Below are 12,854 nucleotides of genomic sequence, written 5' to 3' on the forward strand. Positions count from 1 at the left end.
TGTGACTTGAGCTCAAAAACAATGGAAAAAGAATAGAGAGAATTGAGCGTGTAAAGACAGGCAGTTAGGAAGGAATGACACTGTCTACTTGACCATAAATACCTATTCATTATGGCCAACCTTTATTGAGCACCTAATATGTGCCAGAAACTGCTAAGTCTTTTACGTGTGCTAACTCCCTGAACCATAAGTAGCCTACCTGATGGGTGGCACTGTTCTTATTTTGTGAATAAGGAAATAAAGAAGGCTTAGAAAAGCAACCAGCTGGTGCATGGTTGAGGGGAAAAGTGAAGCCATCTCTCTCTGACCCCACTGAATCACTGGGCTGCAAGTAGAAACTCCACGACAGGCACTATGGAAAAGGCTCATATATTTCAGCAGATACCTAATATCTGGAGACCTTTGATGACTATTTTGTGCCCCGCCTTTTTCTGCTCAGGACTAAATCTGTTTATAACCCTGTTACTTCCCATTTTTATGCCACAGCAGACAAAAACTTAACATGCTTTGTCAATCCACTTCTGCAAAGTCAACCACCTTGACCACTAGATAGAACATATTTCCCAATCCAGGGCTCCATTTTCCATCATCCACCAGGAAACACACAGGAGCTTAGGAAGAGAGCTTCCTTTCCCTTCCTTACTAGCTGCAGTCTTTACCACCAGTTCTCACCACCACCCCGGAGAAGTACCTGATCTGATGAGATAGTCCCACTGAATGCATAATGAAGAAGGCAATTTAAGTGGTTTGAGGACCACAGCTTCTCTGATTACCCACCCCCCTGAAACACCTGTCCTGAATTGTACCTTGCTGTGTAAATTAATGTGGGTGATTCCACATTGAAGAGCAAGATTCTGCAACCCCTGCTGCCACCCAATCAGATCTTCCTTCCATAAATGATCGCCAAAGCATTGTAAGCAGAGCCACAAGGTTTCACAGGCACTAAACAGCCACCTTTATAAAGAAGTTTCCAGCCAGGTGCGGTGGCTCAAGCCTGTAATCCCAGCACTTTGGGAGGCCGAGGCGGGCGGATCACCAGGTCAGGACCATCCTGGCTAACACGGTGAAACCCCATCTCCACTAAAAATACAAAAAGAAATTAGCCGGGCATGGTGGCGGGCGCCTCTAGTCCCAGCTACTCCAGAGGCTGAGGCGGGAGAATGGTGTGAACCCGGGAAGCGGAGCTTGCAGTGAGCCGAGATCGCGCCACTGCACTCCAGCCTGGGCAACAGAGCGAGACTCTGTCTCAAAAATAAATAAATAAATAAATAATAAATAAATAAATAAATAAATAAATAAAATAAATAAATAAAGAAGTTTCCCAGTGCCCATGAACTGGAGGCACAGATAACACACAGGGGCTAAATGAATTCCTAATTGTAATTTAAGCTTTGCCATTTTCTGAGAAGCAGAGGGTTTAAGACATAGAATGTGGGTTTTATAAATGCTTAACAGTTACCAGAACAAACAAAATCGGCCTGTTGGGTTTCAGAGGAGAGGCTTATGGACAAAGGGGATTGAGGTTTGACCGAAAAATGAGAATCTAAGTACCACTTTCAGTATGACCTGTGTCTTTGGAAGTTGCCGGTTTAAACTGGGCCTTGTCACAAATATGTATGGACTTTGTTACCTTAAGAACATGGGCACACGCACTCTGGATTCCCAGTCACCAATATTTCAAGTGGCACTTTTTTGGGAAGGCTTATCAAATATAAACCAATATATATGCCATTGTAAATATATATATATATAATACCAATATATACCAATTTTTTAAACTGGCTGCTAAACTTCTGGCTCTTTTTGAGCCAGTCTTTACAGGAATGAGACATGTTCTACTTCTAGTCCATCAACTCTCCTGCTTTTTCCTCCTCCTGACCAGGGACACTTCTGTAATACTAAGATATCATGACGTTTCCCTTATGAACAACAGGTACAATCTATAAAACAGGCTTAGAGTGTATTCCTTCATTCAGCAACAAGCATAATTCCAAAAGAAGTATGTACATTGGGGCCCGGCGTGGTGGCTCTCACCTGTAATCCCAGAACTTTGGGAGGCCAAGGCAGGTGGATCACCTGAGGTCAGAAGTTCAAGAGCAGCCTGACCAATGTGGTGAAACCTCATCTCTACTAAAAATACAAAAATTAGCCCGGCGTGGTGGTGGGCTCCTGTAATCCTAGCTACTTGGGAGGCTGAGGCAGGAGAATTGCTTGAACCTGGGAGGCGGAGGCTGCAGTGAGCCGAGATTGCACCACTGTGCTCCAGCCTGGGCAACAAGAGGGAAAAGTCATCTCAAAAAAAAAAAAAGAGTATGTACATTGGTACATAGTTTTGCATTTAGAAACAAAGCCAAATATTTAACAGTTTTTGTTTTGTTTTGTTTTGTTTGAGACGGAGCAAGAATCTCGCTCCGTCGCCCAGGCTGGAGTGCAGTGGCGCAATATCGGCTCACTGCAAGCTCTACCTCCCAGGTTCACGCCATTCTCCTGCCTCAGCCTCCCGAGTAGCTGGGACTATAGGTGCCTGCCACCACACCCAGCTAATTTTTTTGTATTTTTTAATGGAGACGGGGTTTCACTGTGTTAGCCAGGATGGTCTCGATCTCCTGACCTTGTGATCCACCCGCCTCGGCCTCCCAAAGTGCTGGGATTACAGGCACAAGCCACCAAGCCTGGCCTAATGGTGTTTTCAAAAACACACAAGAGCTCAGTGATACCTCAGCCTGAACAAAAAGTCCTGCAAGTATGATGGATCCGCCACCAAACCCAATCAGCATATTCACAATCTTACTATACAGTGAGCATGCGTTTCAACTAATGCTTTGGGAAATGTCAGTAGTCAGAACCCCAAAGCAATCAACCAGTAATTCATAGTATACCAAAATGCTTCCTTGTTATTTATTTTTGACACAGGGACTCTTTTAAAACTCCAGAGAAAGCTACAAAGAATGCACACAATTTTTCATATACTTGGGAGGGATTTATAGAACCAATGTGCCGTCTTAAGCAAAGACATGATAAATGTTGACTTGATCTCCTATCCCAAAAGGCATCATTCATCTTCACGGCCTTAGATTTTGCAATGGATTCTTAGATAAGACACCAAAAGCATAGCAATGAAAGAAAAAAATGGATAAATTAGACTTTATCAAAATTAAAAACTTTAATGCCCCAAAGGACTCTACTAGGAAAATGAAAAAACAACCTACAGAAGGGCAAATATGTGAAAATCATATATCTGATAAGGGTCTAGTATCCAGAATACATACAGAACTCCAGTCATTTTGCATTAGGAGACCATCTCAACAAAACAATAACCCAATTAAAAAATGGGTAAAGAACTTCAGCAGACATTTCTCCAAAGACAATATACAGATGGCCAATAAGCACATGAAAAGACGTTCAACATCACTAATCATTAGGGAAATACAAAATCACACTGAGATATCACCTCACACCCGTCTACTATAAAAAAAATGAAAATAATAAGTGTGAGCAATGATATGGAGAAATTGGAACATTTGTACATTACAGTTTGGAAGTTCCTAAAAAGGCTAAACATAGAATTATCTTATGATCGAGCAATTCCACTCCTAGGTATATACCAAAAAGAATTGAAAATAGGGACTCAAAAAGATATTTGTATCCCAATGTTTCTTGCAACATTATTCACAATAGCCAGAAAAGGTGGAACCTGTGTCAATCAGAAGTTAAATGGATAAACAAAATGGTATATACATACAATGAAATATTACTCAGTCTTAAAAAAGGAATGAACCTTAAAATATTATACTAAGTGAAATAACCCAGACATAAAAGGACAAATATTATATGATTCCAGTTATATGAAATATCATAGAGACAGGAAGTTTAAATATTACCAGGGACCGCAGGAGAGGATGCAGTTATTGTTTAATAATGGTTAACTGACTTGCCTCTTGTATTGCTATCATTATTAATAACTGCATCCTCTGTTTCTGTTTGCAAAAATGAAACATTTTGGGAGTAGATAGTGGTGAAAGTTGCACAATATTGTAAATGTAATCAATGCCACTGAATTGTGCACTTAAAGAATGGTTTAAATGGTTAATTATATTTTATATATAAATAAAATTTTATTTTATGTATATGTACCTAATTACAATAGTTTTTTAAAATCATGCCTTCTAACTCAAACCAAATTCCCTTTGGTTTAGGGGAGCATAGATTGCCTCAAGTATTGTTGAAAGTTATGGACAGTCACCCAAGAAATGAACATATATGCCACATTTTATTTGCAACCCAAAGGGGTTCATAGTTTTTATAAACGCCCTCCTAGATGCCAGGTTGCTCTGATCTGAAGTAGAATGGATCCGAGGCAAAATGAGTCTGGTGTCCCTTGGTCTGCATTGAGAGTGCTTTTATTAACTTTAGTGCCCACGAAATGAATGATGCCCATGTCTCCTACGTCTGAAAACTGTTCAGAGCATGGATTAAGGCTTCTTTGAGACCTCTTCTTTGAGGAACTATCAATTATAAATGGTGCCAAATGATACCAAAAGAATTTTTTTAAGAAAATTCCTTCAGATGCCCAGATGTGAGTTCCAAAGACACTCTGTGCTGTGGTATGCCTGGTAGGGACAGGGATCTGTCCCGAGAAAGGAAGTACAGCTGATTGACTTGCCTCTTGTTGCCCTCATAGGGAGATTTCATGGCACAGAGTTCTCTGGGTTAATTCTAGCCTTAAAAAAACTGAGGCATGAAGGGTGCTCTCAACAAGAGTCATTTTACTGCCCAAATTCTGGGACTCTTAAAAATTGCCTGGATGTTTAAATGCCACAGGGTCTCTGGCTGCAAAACCTTCCCTCCCACTACTGATTCCATAGCTGTGGACATCCACTATTAGAATCCTTCGCTCTCACTCTCATTTACTTACTCATCTGCTCCATAACCTTACCCCTTATGGCATTAAGCGTTGATTGCTTTGCAGTAACAGAACTCACAAGATTTTGAGGGGGGCATGAGAAGCTAACCCTAAGTTCTACTTGTTCTTACTGCCAGGATTTCCCATGGGAAATGGAAGCAGCTGAGTGAAGAAAGGCACATAAGGAAAGACAGGGACGAGAAGTTTCGCTTGCTGCCAGCCTTTCCACTTTCACCCCTTCGAGTATTTATAAAGCACCTACTGTGTGCTGGGTACCCGGATGCAATGAGAACAAGGCAGAGATGGTCTCCCCTTCGGAGACTGCCTCTTCTGGTGAGGGAGGCAGAAAAAGCAACACAAGGAAACAAAGAAAGAAAAGACAAAATTGCAAACCGTGAGAAGGAACAAGCATAGGACCAAGAGGAGCATGACCCATGAGACCAACTGTTCTCAAAGCTGGGTTCCTGGGCCCGAGCACCAGCATAACCTGGGATATTGTTGGGAAGGCAAACCGTCAGGTCCTGCCCCAGACCCGCTGATTCAGACCCTCAGGGGAGGGGGACTAGCAATCTGTTTTCCCAAGCCTCCAGATGACGCAAATGGAAACAGACTACAGCTTGAGAAATACTCAAACTAAGCAGGGGTTTTGACTGGTCCTCCTCCCCATCACTGAACCTCCTGTCAGTCTTTAGATCAGTTCCTAGACATAATAGGCACTTTGTAAAATATGTTAAAAAGATGAACAAGTAATTGGGAGGAACCAAAGCAGGTACTTTAAGTTGGGTTATCTGAGAACTCTCTGAATATTTAAGCTTAGACCAAAAGTTGGAGAAATCATCGCACTGAGTCTGGGGAAGAATATTCCAGGCTGACTAAAGCAACAAATGCGAAGCCTTGGGGAAAGAACTTTCTTCAGAAGCAGACTGCCTGACAAGCCTCCCTTTGCAGATCAAGAGTCCAATTTCTGACCCTGGGACCCGGAGTCTTAACTCTCCAAGGAACAGAGTAGGTATCCTCTTAGCTCAACTATCTGGTTAAAAACTTGTCTTTTCCCCAGCACAACTGCCTTTCTTGTTTGGTTGTACCTATGTAAAGCCACCAACCAGGGCCATGCTGCAGACACAGGCATCATTTACAGAGCCTGGCTTGTTTTCCTGTCAGGATGAACTCTCAGTGGCCTTGGGCAAAGGGGTTCCCAGGTGTCTCCCAGCGAGCAAGGAAGGAAAACTGGCATAGCATGCAGGAGCTCTGACTTTCGACAATTTATTCTGAAGCTAGCCCAGTCCACGTCATTTCAAGACAATAAACAAAGACTGCTCCAAGAAAAATTCAAGATGGCATCACAAAGAGCAGATGAAAGGCAGCACAGGAGAAAAGGCAGTGAGAAACTCCACTGTAGTGATTTAAGCATCCTGGAGTCAGAGCAAGGGAGCTGGAGCCAAGTCCAGCCCAATGCAGATGACATCATTCAGACCCAGGCCAGGCAATGCACAAAGCCAGTCATCCAAAGAAACATGGATGAGGCAGCTAGGAGAAGATGTAGGCTTTGTTATAAATTATACCCACTGGGAAAATTTCCTTGATTTCCTTCATTTCATTCACGAAAAAATACCTGCCAAATATTAAGAGATTTTTTTAAAAGGTCAAAAAAAATAATCATGCTGTTGATATTCTTAAGACACCCACAATAGACCGGGCATGGTGGCTCACACCTGTAATCTCAGCACTTCAGGAGGCCAAGGCAGGTGGATCATTTGAGGTCAAGAGTTCGAGACCAGCCTGGCCAACACACTGAAACCCCATCTCTACTAATAATTCAAAAATTAGCCAGCCATCATAGTGGGCACTTGTAATCTCAGCTACTTGGGAGGCTGAGGCAGAATCTCCTGAACCCAGGAGACGGAGGCTGCAGTGAGCCAAGATTGTAACACTGCACTTCAGCCTGGTGACACAGCAAGACTCCATTAAAAAAAAAAAAAAAAAAACCCACAGCTTGGACAAGGGGTTGGCAAACTTTTTCTGTAGAGGGCCAAACAGTAAATACCATACCTAGGATACATGAGCCAAGAGACAAAATCAAAGGTGCTATATAGGTATGTAAAAAAGAAAATACATTTCACAATTTTTAAATTGATGAATTGCAAACTACATAAATATAATTATAATTGTAATACAGTTCTAATGAGAAGAATGGAATTTGAGAAGCATAATGTTTTGTTTGCTTGAGGTTCTAAGTCAGTTTCCCTGTCATCAAATTGGTTAAAAATATTCATTGGTAAAAATCAGTTTTCGCTCATGGGCAATAAAAAATAAAAACAGGCATCAGGCTGGATTTGGCTGGTGGGCCATAGTTTGCTAACTCCTGGCTTAGACCACATATTAGTCAGGTTTCCCCAGAGAAACAGAACGAATAACATATGTGTGTGTGTATACACATACATACATATCAAGACATACATATACACACACACATATATATAAAACATATAAATATTTCCAAAATATTTATTGGAAATAGTATATTACATGGAATTGGCTTGCATAGATACAGAGGCAAGCAAGTCCCAACAACTTCAGGATGAGTCAGCAAGACGGAGACTGAGGAGAGGTCTGGGTCCTCTCCAGTATAATTCCAGTCCCAAAGCTGGCATGCTCAAGACCCAGGAAAAGCTGTGTTTCAAGTTACAGTCTGAAGGCAAGAAAAAAGCTGATGTCCCAGTCCAAAGGCTATCAGGGCAGAAAGAACTCTTACTCGAGTGATGGTCAGCAATTCTGATCTATTCAGACTTTCAACTTATTGTGTTTGACTCTGTTAAAACAACGGTGTTGGCCAGGCACAGTAGTTCATACCTGTAATCCCAGCACTTTGGGAGGCCGAGGCGGGTGGATCACCTGAGGTCAGGAGTTCGAGACCAGCCTGACCAACATGGAGAAACTCCGTGTCTACTAAAAGTACAAAATCAGCCAGGCGTGGTGGTGCATGCCTGTAATCCCAGCTACTCGGGAGGTTAAGGCAGGAGAATCACTTGAATCCAGGAGGTGGAGGTTGTGGTGAGCCTAGATCATGCCACTGCACTCCAGCATGGGCAACAAGAGTGAGACTCTGTATCAAAATAAACAAATAAAATAAATTAATTAATTAATTAAAATAAAATAGGTCGGGCACAGTGGGCTTACACCTGTAATCCCAGTACTTCAGGAGGCCAAGGTGGGTGGATAGCAAGGTCAGGAGATTGAGATCAGCCTGGCCAACATGGTGAAACCCCATCTCTACTAAAAATACAAAACTTAGCTGGACGTGGTGGTGCACACCTGTGGTCCCAGCTACTTGGGAGGCTGAGGCAGGAGAATGGCTTGAACCCGGGAGGCAGAGCTTGCAGTGAGCTAAGATCGTGCCACTGCACTCCAGCCTGGGGGACAAAGCAATACTCCGTCTCAAAAATAAATAAAATAAAATAAGATAAAATAAAATAACAGTGTTGTTGCAGAGTAGATGGGTACCCAAAACAGTTCTCAAATGTTATACACAACATGCAAAGCATCTGGTGCTGTGTAGACATGACCTGGGCCTCTTACAGGTCACATCAAGGCAACGTCTACAGCCCCCTTCCTCCAGCTTTCCTTGAGGAGTGGGAGATGCCGTGTTATCATCACCCTTCTCGTGATCACCAATGCTCAATGTTATTAAGTGAATTGTGCACCCTTTCCAAATTCATATGTTGGAATCTTAACCCCCATGCCTCAGAAAGTGACCTTATTTGAAAACAGGGTCTTTGCAGTGGTAGACAAGTTACAAGGTAGTTGTAGGAGGGGCTCTAACCCAATATGACTGATACCCTTGTAAAAAGGGGAAATTTGGAGACAGACTCACACACACAGGACACCACATGAAGAGGAAGGCAGAGACTGAAGGGAGGTGTCTACAAGCCAATGAACACCAGATCTTCCCAGCAAACCACCAGGAGTGAGGCGAGAGGCATGCAACAGATTCTTCCCCCAGGCTTCAGAGGGCATCAACCCTGCCAACACCTTGATCTAAGTCTGCTGGCCTTCAGAATGGCAACAGAATAAATTTCTGTTGTATAAGCCACCTAGTTTGTACTACTTTGTTACGGCAGCCCTCACCAACTAATACTCAAACAGAGGACAGGGGCAAAATGATGCCTCGGCCTCTGTTTATTCTGAAGTGGTTTTTTTGTTTTGTTTTTTGGTTTTTTGAGACAGGGTCTCAATCTGTTGCCTAGGCTAGAGTGCAGTGATGTGATCACGGCTCACTACAGCCTCGACCTCCCAGGTTCAATCGATCCCCCTTGTAGCTGGGACTATAGGCATGCGCCCCCTCATGCAGCTAATTTATTGTAAATTTATTGTAAACACAGGGTTTTGCCATCTTGCTCAAGCTGGTCTCGAACTCCCAGCCTCAAGTGATCAACCCACCTTGGCCTCCCAAAATGCTGGGATTTTAGGCGTGAGCCACTGCACCCAGCCTATTCTAAAGTTTCTTATCATTCTTCTCGGTTTCTCTCAATAGGGTCATTGCCCGTTTTGATGAGTGCCTATTTTTTAAAAATGAAATAAAATCAGAGTGAGTTTCAAAGTGCCAGGCACAGGTACCACCCTTGGGTCAATATGTGAGGGAAGAGGCTGGGGCCTGCTGGGGTAGAGACAGGGAGTGTCAAATCTCCTGACAGGAAGCAGAGGACTTAGGTTTCCATTGTTGGAAGATTTTAGGGGCCAAAACATCTGCGTGACCACTGGCCTACCTCGGTTCTGCAGAACAGGAACAGGGCTTTCCAAGAGGAGGTTCTACATCCCTCACATCTGATTCCGGAAGCCTGGCCCAGCTATAAAAAGGCCCAAGAGGCAGGGGAGAGAGATCTCTCACAGCACCCCAAAAGGTGCATACAATCTGGTAGGGAAGGCAGGAGAATGAGTGAGCCTCAACAAAGAGAACTCATACAGTTGCATCTTAGCTGGGGGATGGGTGGTCAAATCCAGAACCTTCTACAAGGGTTCTTCTAAATAGAAGCTACAGTTTAGGGTTCAACTCTGCTCAAGGGGCCAACAGCACAAGCTTGACTCTTTTCAAAATATTAGTTCACCAATATGCGAGGGAGTGTTACTATTTACAAAAGGGTTCCATATTCTGAAAAGATTATGGACGCATTGGATTAAACTACATGGGAAGTGTCAATGTTTAATATAACAAGGTACTTTACAAATATCAAAAAATAAACACTAATTTTATTATAAATTTTGGTTTTATATTTCTTTTCACAACATCCAATTATGTCTCTGAGAACAACTTATAAAGGTACATATTTGGGAAACACTGGTAAAGAACTTTGATAACTTTTTAAAGAGAGACACACAAGAGAAAGCAATGTCACCAACATCTAACCAGCCTCAGCCAGAGCCAAGGCCCACAGCACCCTGCAGAGAAAAGAAAAGTGTGTTGCTGCCATTTTTTTCCTAACAGGTTTCTCCCTGGGGCAGAAATAGCTGGAGTTTTCCAGAACCATCTACCAGTTCTCCCACACCAAAGAATCAAACTATCACTTAAAGATTTGTTAGGCAGTAAAAGCAAGCAATATTCGAAGCAGAAAAACTCAAAGAGCTTAAAATGTGATTAGCTCTGCTGATAAGAGCATGGCATTGAGGTGACCATAAATTGTTGATAACAGCCTTCTGCAGGCCTATCAGCCAGTGCAACAGGATCAGGAAGCAAATAGAAACAGAATTCTTTGTTATTAGTCCCCCAGTGATCCCTTCTAGCCTAGGGCACACAGATAACCAACCGCTACCTGGAAGGTGGAACTAGCTAGTCAAATAGGTTTTATCTGGTCCTTAGACCATGCAGTCACAGAATTAGAGACACAGAAGTTCTCCCAGTCTAACTTAACTTTCCTTAAAGTTAAAGAAACAGTAGGACTAAGTGGTACTGAAGGTCATACAGAGGATTTATGGAAAAACAAGGGTAGAGAAACCCAATTTTTTGCTTACAGTCCAGTGCTTTTCCCACTACACCATCTTCCTTTCAGCGTGGTCCCCAAAGGCTGTAAAAGTCAAGTAAAATCAAGGGGAACCTGTCAAGTGCCTTGAAGCAGGTAGTAACAATCTGTCTAGATTTATCAAGCACTTTAATATGTACCAAGCATTAAGCCAAGCCCTTGAATGTCCCCTGGCTTTTAGGAAACCCTCTGAGGTTGTATGCCTTTGCACAGGTGAGGATGCCAAGCTTCTGCAAGGCTGAGTGACTAGTTCCAAGTCTCACACATAGCAAGGAACAGAGCTGGATACACACTCAGGACTCCAAGGCCAGTGCTCTCAACCAAAATCTGTGTGGCCTGCTGAGTACTCACTGTGGAGCGTACCACTTCAAATAAACAAGTGAATATTTTTGGATTTTCTTTGAGGGGTACAAAGACAGTCCTAAAACCAATGGTATGAGAGAGAGTGGCCTTGTGAGGTCACTCTGCCTTGGTCCTTATGTCACGGCAAGTGACCATCTAAATCCTCACAAACGCAGTCTTTTTGTTTTTTCCTCATGCCTTAGTGAGGGCAAGCTATGAAGTTACTTGCACAAGAAAATACTTTAAAAAGCATTTCTATATTTTCTTGGAAGCTGGCGTACCCTTTTCTGTTTATTAACAAAAATAGGATCACAATTTCTGTAACATTCTTCTTCCCCTAAAAGAGGTCTTGTGGACATTTTTGAAAATAATTTCAACTTTTATTTTAGATTCAGGGGCTAGATGAGTAAGTTACATGGGTGTACTGCATGATGCTGAGGTTTGGTGTGTGATTGCTCCCATCACCCAGGTACTGAATATAGTAACCAATAGTTTTTCAACTCCTTGCTATTCCTTACACTTCAGTAGTCCTCAGTGTCTATTGTTGCCACCTTTATGTCCATGAGTACCCAATGTTTAGCTCCCACTTATAAGAACATGCAGTATTTGGTTTTCTATTCCTACACGAATTTGCTTAGGATAATGACCTCCAGCTGCATCTATGTTGCTGCAAAGGACATGATCTCATTTTTTATGGCTACGTAGTATTCCATGGTGTATATGTACCACATATTCTTTATCCAACCCACCATTGATAGGTACCTAGATTGATTCCATGTCTTTGCTATTGTGAATAGTGCTGCAATGAACATATGCATGCATATGTCTTTTTGGTAGAACAATTTATTTTCCCTTGGATATATATCCAGTAATGGGATTGCTGGGTTGAATGGTAGTTCTAAGTGCTTTGAGAAATTGCTAGCTTTTCACAGTGGCTGAACTAATTTACATTCTCACCAATGGTGTATAAGTGTTTCCTTTTCTCCACAGTCTCACTAATATCTGTTGTTTTTTGACTTTTTGAGAATAGCCATCTGACTGGTATGAGATGGTATCCCATTATAATTTTGATTTGCATTCTCTGATGATTAGTGATTTATAGCATTTTTTTCATGTTTGATGGCCACTTGAATGTCTTCTTTTGAGAAGTGTCTGTTCGTGTTTTGCCCATTTTAAATGGAATTACTTGGTTTTTGCTTGTTCAATTGCTTAATTTCCTTATAAACTCTGGATATTAGACTTTTGTTAGATGCATAGTTTACAAATATTTTCTCCCATACTGTAGGTTGTCTCTTTACTCTGTTGATAGTTTCTTTTGCTGGGAAAAATCTCCTTAAGTCCTACTTGTCAGTTTTTGTTTTTGTTGCAATTGGTTTTGAGGACTTAGTCATAAATTCTTTCTCAAGGCTGATGTCTAGAACGGTGTTTCCTAGGTTTTTTTCTAGAATTCTTACATTTTGAGGTCTTATATTTAAATTTTTACCTCATGTTGACTTAACTTTTTTATATGGTGAAAGTTAAGGGTCCAGTTTTATTCTTCTGCTTATGGCCAGCCAGCTATCTCAGCACCATTTATTGAATAGGGATTCCTTTCCCCA

This window comes from Theropithecus gelada, chromosome 2 (assembly GCF_003255815.1).
Source record: "Theropithecus gelada isolate Dixy chromosome 2, Tgel_1.0, whole genome shotgun sequence".
NCBI classification, from domain to species: domain Eukaryota; kingdom Metazoa; phylum Chordata; class Mammalia; order Primates; family Cercopithecidae; genus Theropithecus; species Theropithecus gelada.